The sequence below is a fragment of the Dendropsophus ebraccatus genome, chromosome 2, assembly GCF_027789765.1.
Source record: "Dendropsophus ebraccatus isolate aDenEbr1 chromosome 2, aDenEbr1.pat, whole genome shotgun sequence".
Lineage (NCBI taxonomy): Eukaryota > Metazoa > Chordata > Amphibia > Anura > Hylidae > Dendropsophus > Dendropsophus ebraccatus.
In genome coordinates, this window is record NC_091455.1 from 49,850,022 (window position 1) to 49,863,500 (window position 13,479).

At 44.2% G+C, this 13,479-nt stretch overlaps 1 protein-coding gene across 5 annotated transcripts in view; it reads right to left on the minus strand.

Moving 5' to 3' along the window:
* Window positions 1-13,479, minus strand: part of NCOA2 (nuclear receptor coactivator 2) — a 162,777-nt gene that overhangs the window by 89,867 nt on the left and 59,431 nt on the right. For 3 of the 5 annotated variants that reach the window (XM_069957502.1, XM_069957495.1, XM_069957496.1), the window contains exon 3: window positions 1,326-1,400. The exons of 1 other annotated variant lie outside the window; for it this stretch is intronic. The gene's annotated coding sequence lies outside the window, so the exon portion shown is untranslated. Of the gene's footprint in view, window positions 1-769; window positions 850-1,325; window positions 1,401-13,479 lie in introns of those variants that run through there. One more of the 5 variants, XM_069957500.1, reaches the window with a different exon arrangement.

Consider the following 13,479-nt stretch of genomic DNA (forward strand, 5'->3'; position numbering starts at 1 on the left):
CTGCGCCAAAAAATTGACATGTCCATTCTTCACTGCGGAGAGAAGAGGCACGCAAGCTTCCCATAGACTGTCAGTATGGCGTGGAGGCTGGTGGAATTCCGTCAGTTTTATTCTGTGGGAACACAGCCTAAATTATATTTGCAAAAACATAGACAAGTCATCTCCATACTCTTTAGAATATCATATATAATCATAATAAATGGGGTCCCCTACTTGAGCCATATCTTTAGGAGTAGCTCCCGTCCCGGATGAGGGCTTACATGTTCCCATCAGCTCCTGAAGCTTCTGGCTAGGCAGGATGGGCACAGAATACCATTTAGTGGATACATCGAAGAAAGTGTTTCCCTTTGGCAGAAAATTTGTTGCACGGGCCGATGCTTTCTTGAACAGACGAAAATAGCTACTCTTTAAGTTACCATGGATTTCAACATGCCCATTGCCTTTGTTCTGCCAGGATGTAAGTCGCTGTCAGAAGTATGTGCCAGAAGCTTGTCACCCTCACCACCCTTACTGGAGAAACATAGATTTACATAGCACAAATAAATGTGCAAATATGTAGGTCGGAGAGTCGCACAGGCTTCCGTACTCAAAAGCCTTATAAAAGAGAAGTGGTATGGAATACCTCTTTATAATAATTCTGTCATTGTTAGAGCTCCTTCAGATTTGACACTAAAAGGGGTGGTGTCACAAAGAAAAGGTGGTAAAACCAGATACATATGTGTACACTGTACAGGAGAACAAATGTGCTGTTTTTAGTAAAGTAACTTACATCATCACTGTACCGGTTCTCTTCCCCGTGTATCTAGTCACTCCCTGGTTTCCTCTCTGAACTGCGCCCCTGCTATTGCCATCCATTTGAAGTGAAAACCAACTGCCAGTACTTATGAGACTGATCATGCAACGGCTGAACTGAGCATGTGCGACACAAGAAAGTGGATGGCCAGAAGGCTGTGACCAAGGACAACAGATAATGACACTAAGAAGCACATGGGGGGGATTAGCGAGTCTATATCTTTTAAGCTATACATTTAAAAAAATGCTTGTACATTGGAAATATGTTTCATTTTACATAATGTATCAGAATAGACCCAGTTTTCTTTGTGCCACCACCCCTTTAAATTTCTTACGGTCAGTGCTGAGAATTGTACTAGAGCAGGGACAGAGAACCTGCAGCCTTCCAGCTGCTACAAAACTACAATTCCCATCATGCCTTTGCAGACTGACACGTTAATTGTGAACTACAATAGTCAGAACCTTTAATGTCACAAGGCAAGTCGCAACAATGGTGGACTTATGTGTAAAGCACATTTCACTTTACAGCTTACCTTTCATTTAGACTGAAACTGTCACCTCAAATGTGGTGATACAAGTGTCGGCAATGTGATATCTGGACATATTGCCTAGAAACAAAAGAAAAAAAATATTGCAATATTAAATTTCTGGCGGGGAAAAAAATCTGAAACGGCAGCAATCTAGTAAATGTATTGAATGGTTTTTCACAGAATCCTTTATTCTTCTCCATATATCTCATAATTACAATGTTTTTTAAAACTGAGACCTGATGTGCTCTAAACTTTTAAAGGAGTCCTGTGAAATGAAAAAAAAAAGAAAGGCAGGTGGTGCAGGAAAATAACAAAGTAAATACCTATCCTTGTGCCCAGTAGTGCCACCCCTAGGTCCAGCTGACAGCCCTTGGCCTCCTGCAGCCCTTTCAGCTGCAATGTAACATACACAGCCAATCAGTGACTGGGGCGGGACACTACCCTAGTCACTGATTTGCTGAGCGGGCAATCATTCAGCCAGGTAAGTGACTGTGCAGCTGGAAGACCTGCAGAAGGCCGACGGCTGTCAGCTGGACCTGGGGGCAGCGGTATGGGGCACAAGGATCGGTAAGCTTACTTTATTATGTTCCCACATCCCCCTGCCTTTCTGATGTTTTTTTATGTCACAGGACTTTATTTTCCTTTAATGTTGGTCTACCTAACTCACGTAAGGTATGCATTCTAGGGTATGTAGAGGATGTAGCTGGGGAGGAGTTTGATAGACTGGTAATAGCCAAAATACTATATCATGTCAGGAAGGCAATAGCCAAGTAATGTATTTGAGAAGTTCCTACTGATCTGATAGAAGTAGTAGCTATGTTAAGATTTTGATGAAAAGTAGGGTATACGTAAAGAGGAAAGCTCCTACAAAATTCAAGAAAATCTGGAGTAAACGGTTGGGCTGTCCATGACTTCTGTCACAAACATAATTAAGGGCGGTGGGATTGAGGATTTGATGAGGGGCATCGCTATGCTGAAATGGGTAGAGTTGTGGAGGACGGGGTTGGTGGGGATAGGAGGGGAGGGTGTTAGGGTATCACTGTATTTGTTTATTACTGTGAGATGGTACATGGTCATAGAAATACTGGGTTATAAGGAAAAATGTATACAGTCTGTATTGGATATGTAGGCAATATTTGGCGAGATGTAATGACTTGGTATACATATAAGATGTACACTGTCTTACTATATGCCCTGTTAAATGTTGTAATTAAAAAAAAAAAAATGTATGGTACATTAAGTAGTGCCAAATTTACTAAAAGGTGCACTAAAGACCGAGAATGTGATCAGTGTAAATTTCAAATAAAATTGGAAGTTCTTGCCCACAGCCCCTCAGGTTAACTCCACCAACTTTTTCCCTGTTATCCAAAATATAAAGTGGTGTGAATTCATTTTTCCTATACTAAAACTCAGTGCATAAAACATAGATTAGATTACACTATTCTACAAGCCACCCAGGTGTATGCCATAAAGACACCCATACACGAGTGCATGGGAACACTGAACGTAGCTCACAAATCAAAAGTCAAAACTGTCTAAAGGCTTACTCCCATGTTCCATACAACACGAAACCTATGGACCGGTAAGCCCTGTAGTGGACTCTATCGTCACCCGGCATCATGCATCAATATGATGCCGGGAGTGGGTAAAGCGTTTGAATCTTTGCAGCACTGTAATAACACAGCTGTGCGACTACTTCATTATTGTGCCGCAAGGATTGAAACAATTTCCCGCATCATATTGATACATAATGCCAGGAGGGATAGAGTCCACTATAACGCTTACCTACCCGTAGGTTCCGTGTTATAGAAAATGTGAGAATAAGCCCTAAGAACTGATCCTGCTCACAGAACTGATCTATGTAATCCATTAGACGCCTTGAGGCTTCTTTTAAGGAACATGATAAAAGTAAACTCATAAGTAACACAGAAACAGCTGATTACAATAGAAATTAAATCAAATTGTACACAGAGCAGGAAGGTTTGCACTTTATGCACGTAGACGTGACTAATAGGTGCTGATCTCTATCTGGTAACCCGTTTTCCTACATAATCCCTCAGCACTTACAGGGTCAATTTGTGACGTTTATAATTGGTTGCCTAGGGTTACGTCCAATCTTCTAGTCACAGGTGCTCAGTTGCAGCACTAAGAGTTATAAGAGTGTAAACCATCGGTCCGTGAGAGAGCCAAGGACGGTAACTAAGAACTTATGTGAGAGGCTCAGCAGTGAGGGAGAACACTACCAAGTGCACAAATAGGTCAGCAGCCAGAGTAATAATGAGGGAGAACAGTGTGGAGTAGACGTCAGCAATGCATGATGGGAAGTGTAGTCCGCCACCCACATTGGCTGCGGCTGCTGAAGTGCTGTCTATATAGGAAGCAACATAAGAGATGAGCACGACTCCAGCATGTGAGAGCCCGTCCAAACCCGGATGTCTCAGCACTCGATTACCGATGGCTGAAGAACTTGGATGAAGCCCTTGAGTTGCGCTCACCTCTAAGCGGCATGTAATAAAAAAAAAGGGTCATTGTACATGTTTAGGAAGAAGAATTAGTTCTTAGTTAGTAATAACCCTGTAGTTTTTAGTGTGAACTCTGGAATACCCCTTTAAGAAATGAATAAACCTGTTCACAATCTGATCACCACAAGGCAAATCTATTTCACAGGTTTACTTTAGCGCCATAAGCAAATCGATTCATTCAACGTTTTCATATCAGGAAAATCGATGCGCTCCAGTGACAACCAATACGGCCTCTATAAATTCCTCTTTTACAGAGTCCTGCACTCCAGACCCATCTAGTTATCATTCTAGGACAACTCCAGAACCTCTATTTACTGACAGGTCTGGAGAATTTATAGGCGCTCTCAGCAACATCTAGTGCGCAGCGCCTGTCAATTATTTTACTGTAGTGCGGAGATAATAGACAAGTACATTAGGAGGGCAGGAGAAACAATCGCTTCCCCAGAGATGAAATGCGCACTCTTCTCTTTATTCGGCAAACAGATGAAAATAAATATATTCAGCCGGCTGGTGTACAGAAATAGAACACAAACACAACACGTTTTTCTCAAGCACGACATCCAGCAAAAAGACGAGCCTGACGCTCCGCGCGCTCGCTGCATATAAAAAGCAAGAGGATAAATAGAAAGTCAATATTGAAAGAAAAACATTTATGATAGATCCCCAGATAATGAGAATATACAGAGAGTTTAGGTCTGCTTTATATGTATTTTGCCGAGATAAAACCACTTGTAAATCAAGTATCAACAGATAGGCTTCCCAGCTGGACAGGTGCCTGGCCCGTCTATGAGGAATTCTCTGCTGCTCGTATTTACTGACACATCAAATGCATTGTGGGTGGGAGGTCCCCGCACTAGGTATGAGGCTCATCTCGTGTGGCTACGACCGGCCCTTTGGTCTGGTAAATTAGTAGCTACAAGGGCCAAACATATTACACCTCTGATTCATACACAGCTCCACTAACATCAATAGGTATCTGTGCTTGAGCTATTCATTCGGAAAAACCCAGATGGAAATTAGTAATGCTTAAAGATCCAAGTCCTGAGCCACGTCTCAGGACCTTCCTAAACCTAATTTATGCTATTTTTACCATATGTAAATCTGGGCATAGGCCTGGGCTAGTGGCGTCGCTGTGCAGTCAGAGTCAGTGTGTGCCAGTGCAAGCTGTTATCTGACTGGGCCCTGGTTCAGGCACTTACCCAGTCAGATGACAGCCCAATTCGGGAGCCCCTGGTCCTGAGGCTCACTTGCTGGGACAGAACACAGGCGGAGCGCGCTGACATCCTGTCACCGTAACTGTACGGCATTATCACATGTCTTGGGGGAGTGGACTTATGTATGTAAGGTGCACAGTGTGTGTATTGTACATGTAAAGGATGTATGAATGCATGTACAGTATATGATATATGTGCAGTAAGTGTATGCATGTAAAGTAATTGCATATGATGTATGTATATGTGTATGTGTACATGTGCAGTATGTGTATATGATGTATGTATATATTATAGTGTATGCATGTTCAGTATGGGTGTATATGATGTACAGTATGTGCAGTGTGTATAGGGTGTTTGTATGTATGTGCAGTGTGTATAGGGGTGTGTGTGTGTATGTATATGGGGTGAATATGATGTATGTGCAGTGTGTATAGGGTGTGTGTGTATGTATATGGGGTGAATAGGATGTATGTGCAGTGTGTGTGTGTGTATGTATATGGGGTGAATATGATGTTTGTGCAGTGTGTATAGGGTGTGTGTGTATGTATATGGGGTGAATATGATGTATGTGCAGTGTGTATAGGGTGTGTGTGTGTGTGTATGTATATGGGGTGAATAGGATGAATGTGCAGTGTGTATAGGGTGTGTGTGTATGTATATGGGGTGAATAGGATGTATGTGCAGTGTGTATAGGGTGTGTGTGTATGTATATGGGGTGAATAGGATGTATGTGCAGTGTGTATAGGGTGTGTGTGTGTATGTATGTATATGGGGTGAATATGACGTATGTGCAGTGTTTATAGGGGTGTGTGTGTATGTATGTATATGGGGTGAATATGACGTATGTGCAGTGTTTATAGGGGTGTGTGTGTATGTATATGGGGTGAATATGATGTATGTGCAGTGTGTATAGGGGTGAATATGATGTATGTGCAGTGTGTATAGGGGTGTGTGTGTGTGTGTATGTATATGGGGTGAATATGACGTATGTGCAGTGTGTATAGGGTGTGTGTGTATATATATGGGGTGTATATAATGTATACACGGGGGGACTACCAGCAGGGATTATTAAACCACCTGGGATGGCGGTCAAATGGGGTAGTGTGTGTGTGTGTGTGTGTGTGTGTGTGTGTTAGGAATGTACGATGCACCGAAATATTGATACTACTATCGATATTTCGGGCAAAAAAACGATTTGATACCAGGATTTCCTGGTATCAATACTTTATGTTAAGTTGTGTAATAGAGCAGCTTAACATAAAGTATAGCGCAGAGAACACGGCTGGCGGCTAGCTGAGTGACAGCCATGTTCTCTGTGCCACCCCCAGCCCCCTAGTGTCACCACCTCGGCCCCGCACACGGTTTAAAAAAAATGCTTAAAAATACAAATATAATGCCCCCCCGCCTGCGGCTATGATGCTAGGAGTTGTGCACAAGGAGGTATGCTGGGAGTTGTTGTGCAAAAAAAGATATGCTGGGAGTTGTTGTGCACAAGGAGGTATGCTGGGAGTTGTTGTGCACAAGAAGGTATACTAGGAGTTGTTGTTGTGTTGGGAGGCTACTGCAGCAAAACTGCAACTCTGCACAACAACTCCCAGCATACCTCCTTGTGCACTACAACTCCCAGCATACCTTCATTTGCACTCCAACTCCGATCATACCTCCTTGTGCACAACAACTCCCAGCATACCTCCTTGTGCACAACAACTCCCAGCATACCTCCTTGTGCACAACAACTCCCAGCATACCTCCTTGTGCACAAGGAGGTATGCTGGGAGTTGTTGTGCACAAGGAGGTATGCTGGGAGTTGAAGCGCAGTCATTGGGGTTACTAACTTCTGCACTGGGCTCCTTCGCTAACCTTCGGGCCCGTGCCCCCGATGTTTTAGGACCCTAGCAACGCCCCTGGCCTGGGCTATGAACCGATCCCTGAGAGAAGATCGGGATGTAACTACAACTGAATTCTATATGGCAAAAAGCAAAAAAGATGCAACGGTCTGAATTATTCTTTACCCAGGTAATAGCAATAACAGATAGGCCATAATTTTATGATCAGTGAGGGTCTGATCTCCGGAACCCCCCAATCCTGAAGAATGAAAGAGTCAACAATTTTGATGTGTCTCCTAAGTAGTTTTGAGCAAACTCAAGGCAACTGTCTGGGTTTGGCAATTTTTCTAAACCCGAACACTCGCCATTTGATTCCTAACATCTGGAGAAGTTGGATGTCACCCTAGGGCTCCCAAGAAAACATGGGTACAGCCATAGGCTATATCCACGATTTTCAGGACTCTTTAAAGGGGGTTATCCAGTGCTACAAAAATATGGCCACTTTCCCGCCTCTCTTGTCTCCAGATTGGGTGGGGATTCAAACTCCGTTCCATTGACGTAAATGGAGCTTAATTACAAATCACACCTGAACTGGAGACAAGAGAGGGGAAAAAGTGGCCATGTTTTTGTAGCGCTGGATAATCCCTTTAAAGGGAGTCAACAAACTTCTCCAAATGCCAGGAATCAAATGCCGAGCGTTCAGTTTAGACAAATTGCCAAACCTGGACAGTTTTCTTTGAGTTCGCTCAACAATAGAAGATGTTGTCACTCTTCTTTTCTTTTCATCTATTTTCAATCGGTGTAGTTTATACTTCTGCCAAGTAGACAGCCCATCAGTATTTATTGTACAGAAGTCCTGATGGCATTTCCCCCGTAATACGGACCTCCACCCATGCACTTATGTCAAGCAGGCCTCGCTATGACTAAAAAAGCCGATGACAACGTGTTTACTATGAGCAGCTGTAGAGCTCTGAGCTTTTCACTGACATGTGCAAGTTTATTTCCCCAAATCAACATTTTACACAACTTCCTAAAATGACTCAATATGCAAGGACAAAAAAATCTAAAGTATAAAAAAAAAAATAGTAAAAACTACAGTGGAAGTGTGATAGAAAGGGACAAGAGGTACATAAGCAGCAAGTTGGGTTTTCAGAAAATTATATTGCAACACATTTTTACCTATATAATAAACTATGAATGGATGAAATATTGCATTTTAGAAATCAGTTAAATAACCAAAAATTTAAATGAAAAGAGAAGTCCTATGAAATTCAAAAATGACAAGCAGTGGTATGTGGCAAATTAATAAACAATGTATACATAACCAATCACAGTGTTTCTGTAGCATTGCTCCCGGGTCCCACTGACAGCCACTGGCTGTCATTTTTGGTTGGCATTTGGGTCACGTACCTGGCTTTTCCAGTCACTGACTGGGGCAGTGTCCTGTCCTAGACACTGACTGGCTAAGAAGGCAATTGCTCAGCCAGGTATGTGGCACTGCAGCTGGAAAAGCTGCAGGAGCATCACATAGCGCTGTTTCCGGGTCCAGCTGACAGCCGCCGTCCTCCTGCAGCGTCACGTACACACCCATCGGTGACTGGGGTGGGACATTACGCCAGTCACTGATTGGCTGAGCAGGCAATAGCTCAGCCAGGTACGTGACATTGCAGCTGGAAGAGCTGCAGGAGGCTAGCGGCTGTCAGCTGGACCCGGGATCGGTGCTACGGGGCACAAGGATAGGCAAGTATACTTTGTTTATTATGTTCTAGCACCCCTTGCCATTCTGCTTTTTTTGCTTTTCTTTTTCTTTTTTTTTTTATTTCACAGAACTTCTCCTTTAAGAACACATTAGCAACATTCTAATTCTAACTAGCTGCACACCTTGTTAAAGAAAAAAAAGAAAAAAGAATAAATTAAATCACACCAAGATACATTCGTTTTTTGCCATCACCTGCATGTTTTGGTTGCAGGTAACATAAAACATTGCTTGTACAAGATCAACTAACCATAATGTTTATGAATTTTTAAAGGGGTATTCTCATCTCAACTATCTGTATATTTATATATTATATTATATTTGTATTTTTATTTATTATATACACTATCATGCCATACATCTACATTATAGGGTTTTATACACACACACACACAACTGCCAGGTCACTGTTTTTAGAGTAGAGTGGTGGTCGGTAACCTCGGCAACGAGCTGTAAACAATGGGCGGGAAAATGCAGCAAGTTTGCTAAATGAATGTATTTGCAACAATATTTGACTTGATAAGCCTTACTAGTATAACTAGTTGAGATGAGAATACCCCTTTAAGCTTCTTACAGTGTATATAAGAAATCAGCAGGTCAGTGATGTATAGCGAAGCTGACAGAGCAGCCATGATTTTACCATGAGACAGACAGGCCAGGCTTAACACACCGCACAGGTAGCCAAGGTAACAGAATAAGAGCAGCCGAGTAAACACTATAACATTATGCAAGAGCCCTGGTTTGAAGTATAGCAGAGCTGAGCAAAAAAAAGACACGACAAGAACCTTGAATGCTATAACACACTGCACGACTGTCAGAATTAACCTGTATTCATGGCTATGGTTGCGTCCGGTCTGTAAGGGATCATGCGGACAGTTTGTGGCCATGACACTAACAGGATTTACACCGGCAGATGAAGTGGGGGAAGACCATATGGTACAGGGAGACTTCATTAAGCCTTTGCTTCATTTTTACTCCCAAAGCAGCAATATTTAATTCCCTATGTCGGCCATGAGAAGGCCACTGCATGGGAGATGTGCGGAGAGATCATTGGTGGCTTTTTATATAGCGCCCAATAGGAGTCTCCGCAACAGTGCTCAAGTGTCCATGGGGATCTGGTGGATTGGTCAGATGGCACGCTTGTCCATGACACTAAGCATGATCACATGGCGCTCTATAAATCACTAGAAGATCTCGTATGTAAGGACTCAACTTATATATTTCTGGTTCAATACTTTTTATTAGATTTTCTCCAACATTTATTTCACTTTTGAAACCTCTGCATTTTGCGCTATATAGGCCATATACCAGTGTATACTACTGTAATATACGCTATATATGTTATGTAGCAGTGCATACTACTGTATTATATGCTAAAAAGGCTGTGTACAAGTGCACAGTATTAGTGGTATATTCTGTATAAGCTGTGTACCAGTGCATACTACTGTATTATGTGCTATATAGGCCGTATACCAGTTCATACTACTGTATTATATGCTGTATAGGCTGTGTACCACTGCATACTAATGTATTATATGCTGTATAGGCTGTGTACCAGTGCATACTACTGTATTATGTGCTATATAGGCTGTGTACAAGTGCACAGTATTAGTGGTATAGTCTGTATAAGCTGTGTACCACTGCATACTACTGTATTATATGCTGTGTAGGCCATGTACCAGTGCATACTACTGTATTATATGCTATATAGGCTGTGTACCAGTGTATACTACTGTATTATATGCTATATAGGCTGTGTACCAGTGCATACTACTGTATTATATGCTGTGTAGGCCATGTACCAGTGCATACTACTGTATTATATGCTATATAGGCTGTGTACCAGTGCATACTACTGTATTATATGCTATATAGGCTGTGTACCAGTGCATACTACTGTATTATATGCTGTGTAGGCCATGTACCAGTGCATACTACTGTATTATATGCTGTGTAGGCCATGTACCAGTGCATACTACTGTATTATATGCTATATAGGCTGTGTACCAGTGCATACTACTGTATTATATGCTATATACGCTGTGTACAAATGCACACTATCAGTGTTATATGCAGTATAGGCTGTATACCACTGCATACTACTGTATTATATGCTGTATAGGCTGTGTACAATTGTATCGTATCAGTGTTATATGCTGTATAGACTGTGTACCAGTGCAGACTTCTGTATTATATGCTGTATAGGCTGTGTAGCACTGCATACTACTGTTTTATATACTGTATATAGGCTGTGTATCAGTGCATACTACTGTATTATATGCTATATAGGCGGTTTACAAGTGTATATTACTATATTATATGCTATATAGGCGGTTTACAAGTGTATACTCCTGTATTATATGCTGTATAGGCCATGTACAAGTGCATACTACTGTATTATATGCTGTACAGGCTGTGTACCACTGCATACTACTGTATTATATGCTGTATAGGCTGTGTACCACTGCATACTACTGTATTATATGCTGTGTAGGCCATGTACCAGTGCATACTACTGTATTATATGCTATATAGGCTGTGTACCAGTGTATACTACTGTATTATATGCTATATAGGCTGTGTACCAGTGCATACTACTGTATTATATGCTGTGTAGGCCATGTACCAGTGCATACTACTGTATTATATGCTATATAGGCGGTTTACAAGTGTATATTACTATATTATATGCTATATAGGCGGTTTACAAGTGTATACTCCTGTATTATATGCTGTATAGGCCATGTACAAGTGCATACTACTGTATTATATGCTGTACAGGCTGTGTACCACTGCATACTACTGTATTATATGCTGTATAGGCTGTGTACCACTGCATACTACTGTATTCTAGGCTGTGTACCACTGCATACTACTGTATTATATGCTGTATAGGCTGTGTACACCTGCATGCTATGCAGTAGCGGTCTTGGGCACCACGCATCCCACGCAATTGCGTGGGGCCCCCGACATCCAGGGGGGCCCCGCTCTGGTGCCCAAGACCGCTGCGGCTAACTATGTGCGCTCGTAACGAGCGCACATAGTTACAGGCAGCAGCGGCACTGACAGGGCAGGAGCCATTGGCTCCCTCCCTGTCAGTCACTCTTGTGGCCGCAGGAAGTGTTTTCCCTGCGGTCACAAGAGGCTGCTCTGTGTCTCTGGTGCCGGCGCTCGAGGCGTCACTGGAGCGCCGGTGCCATGACAACGGGAGAGCGGCCTTATGTGACCGTAGGGGAAACACTTCCCGCGGCCACAAGAGGGAAGAGAAGAGACGAGAAGAGGAGATGCCGGTCCCAGGTGAGTAAAAATGTTTTTTTTTGTGTTTTTTTTTGTGTTATATACTATATAGGAGGTAGAGCACACAGTGGGGGCCTATATAAAACGGGAGGAGCGCACAGGGGGGCTATATAAACGGGGGGAGCGCACAGGGGGGCCTATATAAAACGGGGGGAGAGCACAGGGGGGCTATATAAACGGGGGGAGCGCACAGGGGGCTATATAAACGGGGGGAGCGCACAGGGGGCTATATAAACGGGGGGAGCGCACAGGGGGCTATATAAACGGGGGGAGCGCACAGGGGGCTATATAAACGGGGGGAGCGCACAGGGGGGCTATATAAACGGGGGGAGCGCACAGGGGGGCTATATAAACGGGGGGAGCGCACAGGGGGGCTATATAAACGGGGGAGCGCACAGGGGGGCTATATAAACGGGGGGAGCGCACAGGAGGGCTATATAAACGGGGGTAGCGCACAGGAGGGCTATATAAACGGGGGGAGCGCACAGGGGGGCTATATAAACGGGGGGAGCGCACAGGGGGGCTATATAAACGGGGGGAGCGCACAGGGGGGCTATATAAACGGGGGAGCGCACAGGAGGCTATATAAACGGGGGAGAGCACAGGGGGGCTTCATAAACGGGGGAGCGCACAGTGGGGGTCTATATAAACGGGGGAGCGCACGGGGGGGGCTATATAAACGGGGGAGCACACAGGGGGGCTCTATATAAGTGGGGGAGCTCACAGGGGGCTATATACAAGTGGGGGAGCTCACAGGGGGCTGTATACAAGTGGGGGAGCTCACAGGGGGCTATATACAAGTGGGGGAGCTCACAGGGGGCTATATACAAGTGGGGGAGCTCACAGGGGGCTATATACAAGTGGGGGAGCTCACAGGGGGTTATATACAAGTGGGGGAGCTCACAGGGGGCTATATACAAGTGGGGGAGCTCACAGGGGGCTATATACAAGTAGGGGAGCTCACAGGGGGCTATATACAAGTGGGGGAGCTCACAGGGGGCTATATACAAGTGGGGGAGCTCACAGGGGGCTATATACAAGTGGGGGAGCTCACAGGGGGCTATATGCAAGTGGGAGAGCTCACAGGGGGCTATATACAAGTGGGGGAGCTCACAGGGGGCTATATACAAGTGGGGGAGCTCACAGGGGGCTATATACAAGTGGGGGAGCTCACAGGGGGCTATATACAAGTGGGGGAGCTCACAGGGGGCTATATACAAGTGGGGGAGCTCACAGGGGGCTATATACAAGTGGGGGAGCTCACAGGGGGCTATATACAAGTGGGGGAGCTCACAGGGGGCTATATACAAGTGGGGGAGCTCACAGGGGGCTATATACAAGTGGGGGAGCTCACAGGGGGCTATATACAAGTGGGGGAGCTCACAGGGGGCTATATAAGGGGAGCACACAGGGGGGCTATATACAAGTGGGGGAGCTCACAGGGAGGCTATATACAAGTGGGGGAGCACACAGGGGGTATATAAAACTGGGGGCAGCACATAGGGTATATACAACTGGGGGCAGCACACGGGGGGTATATAC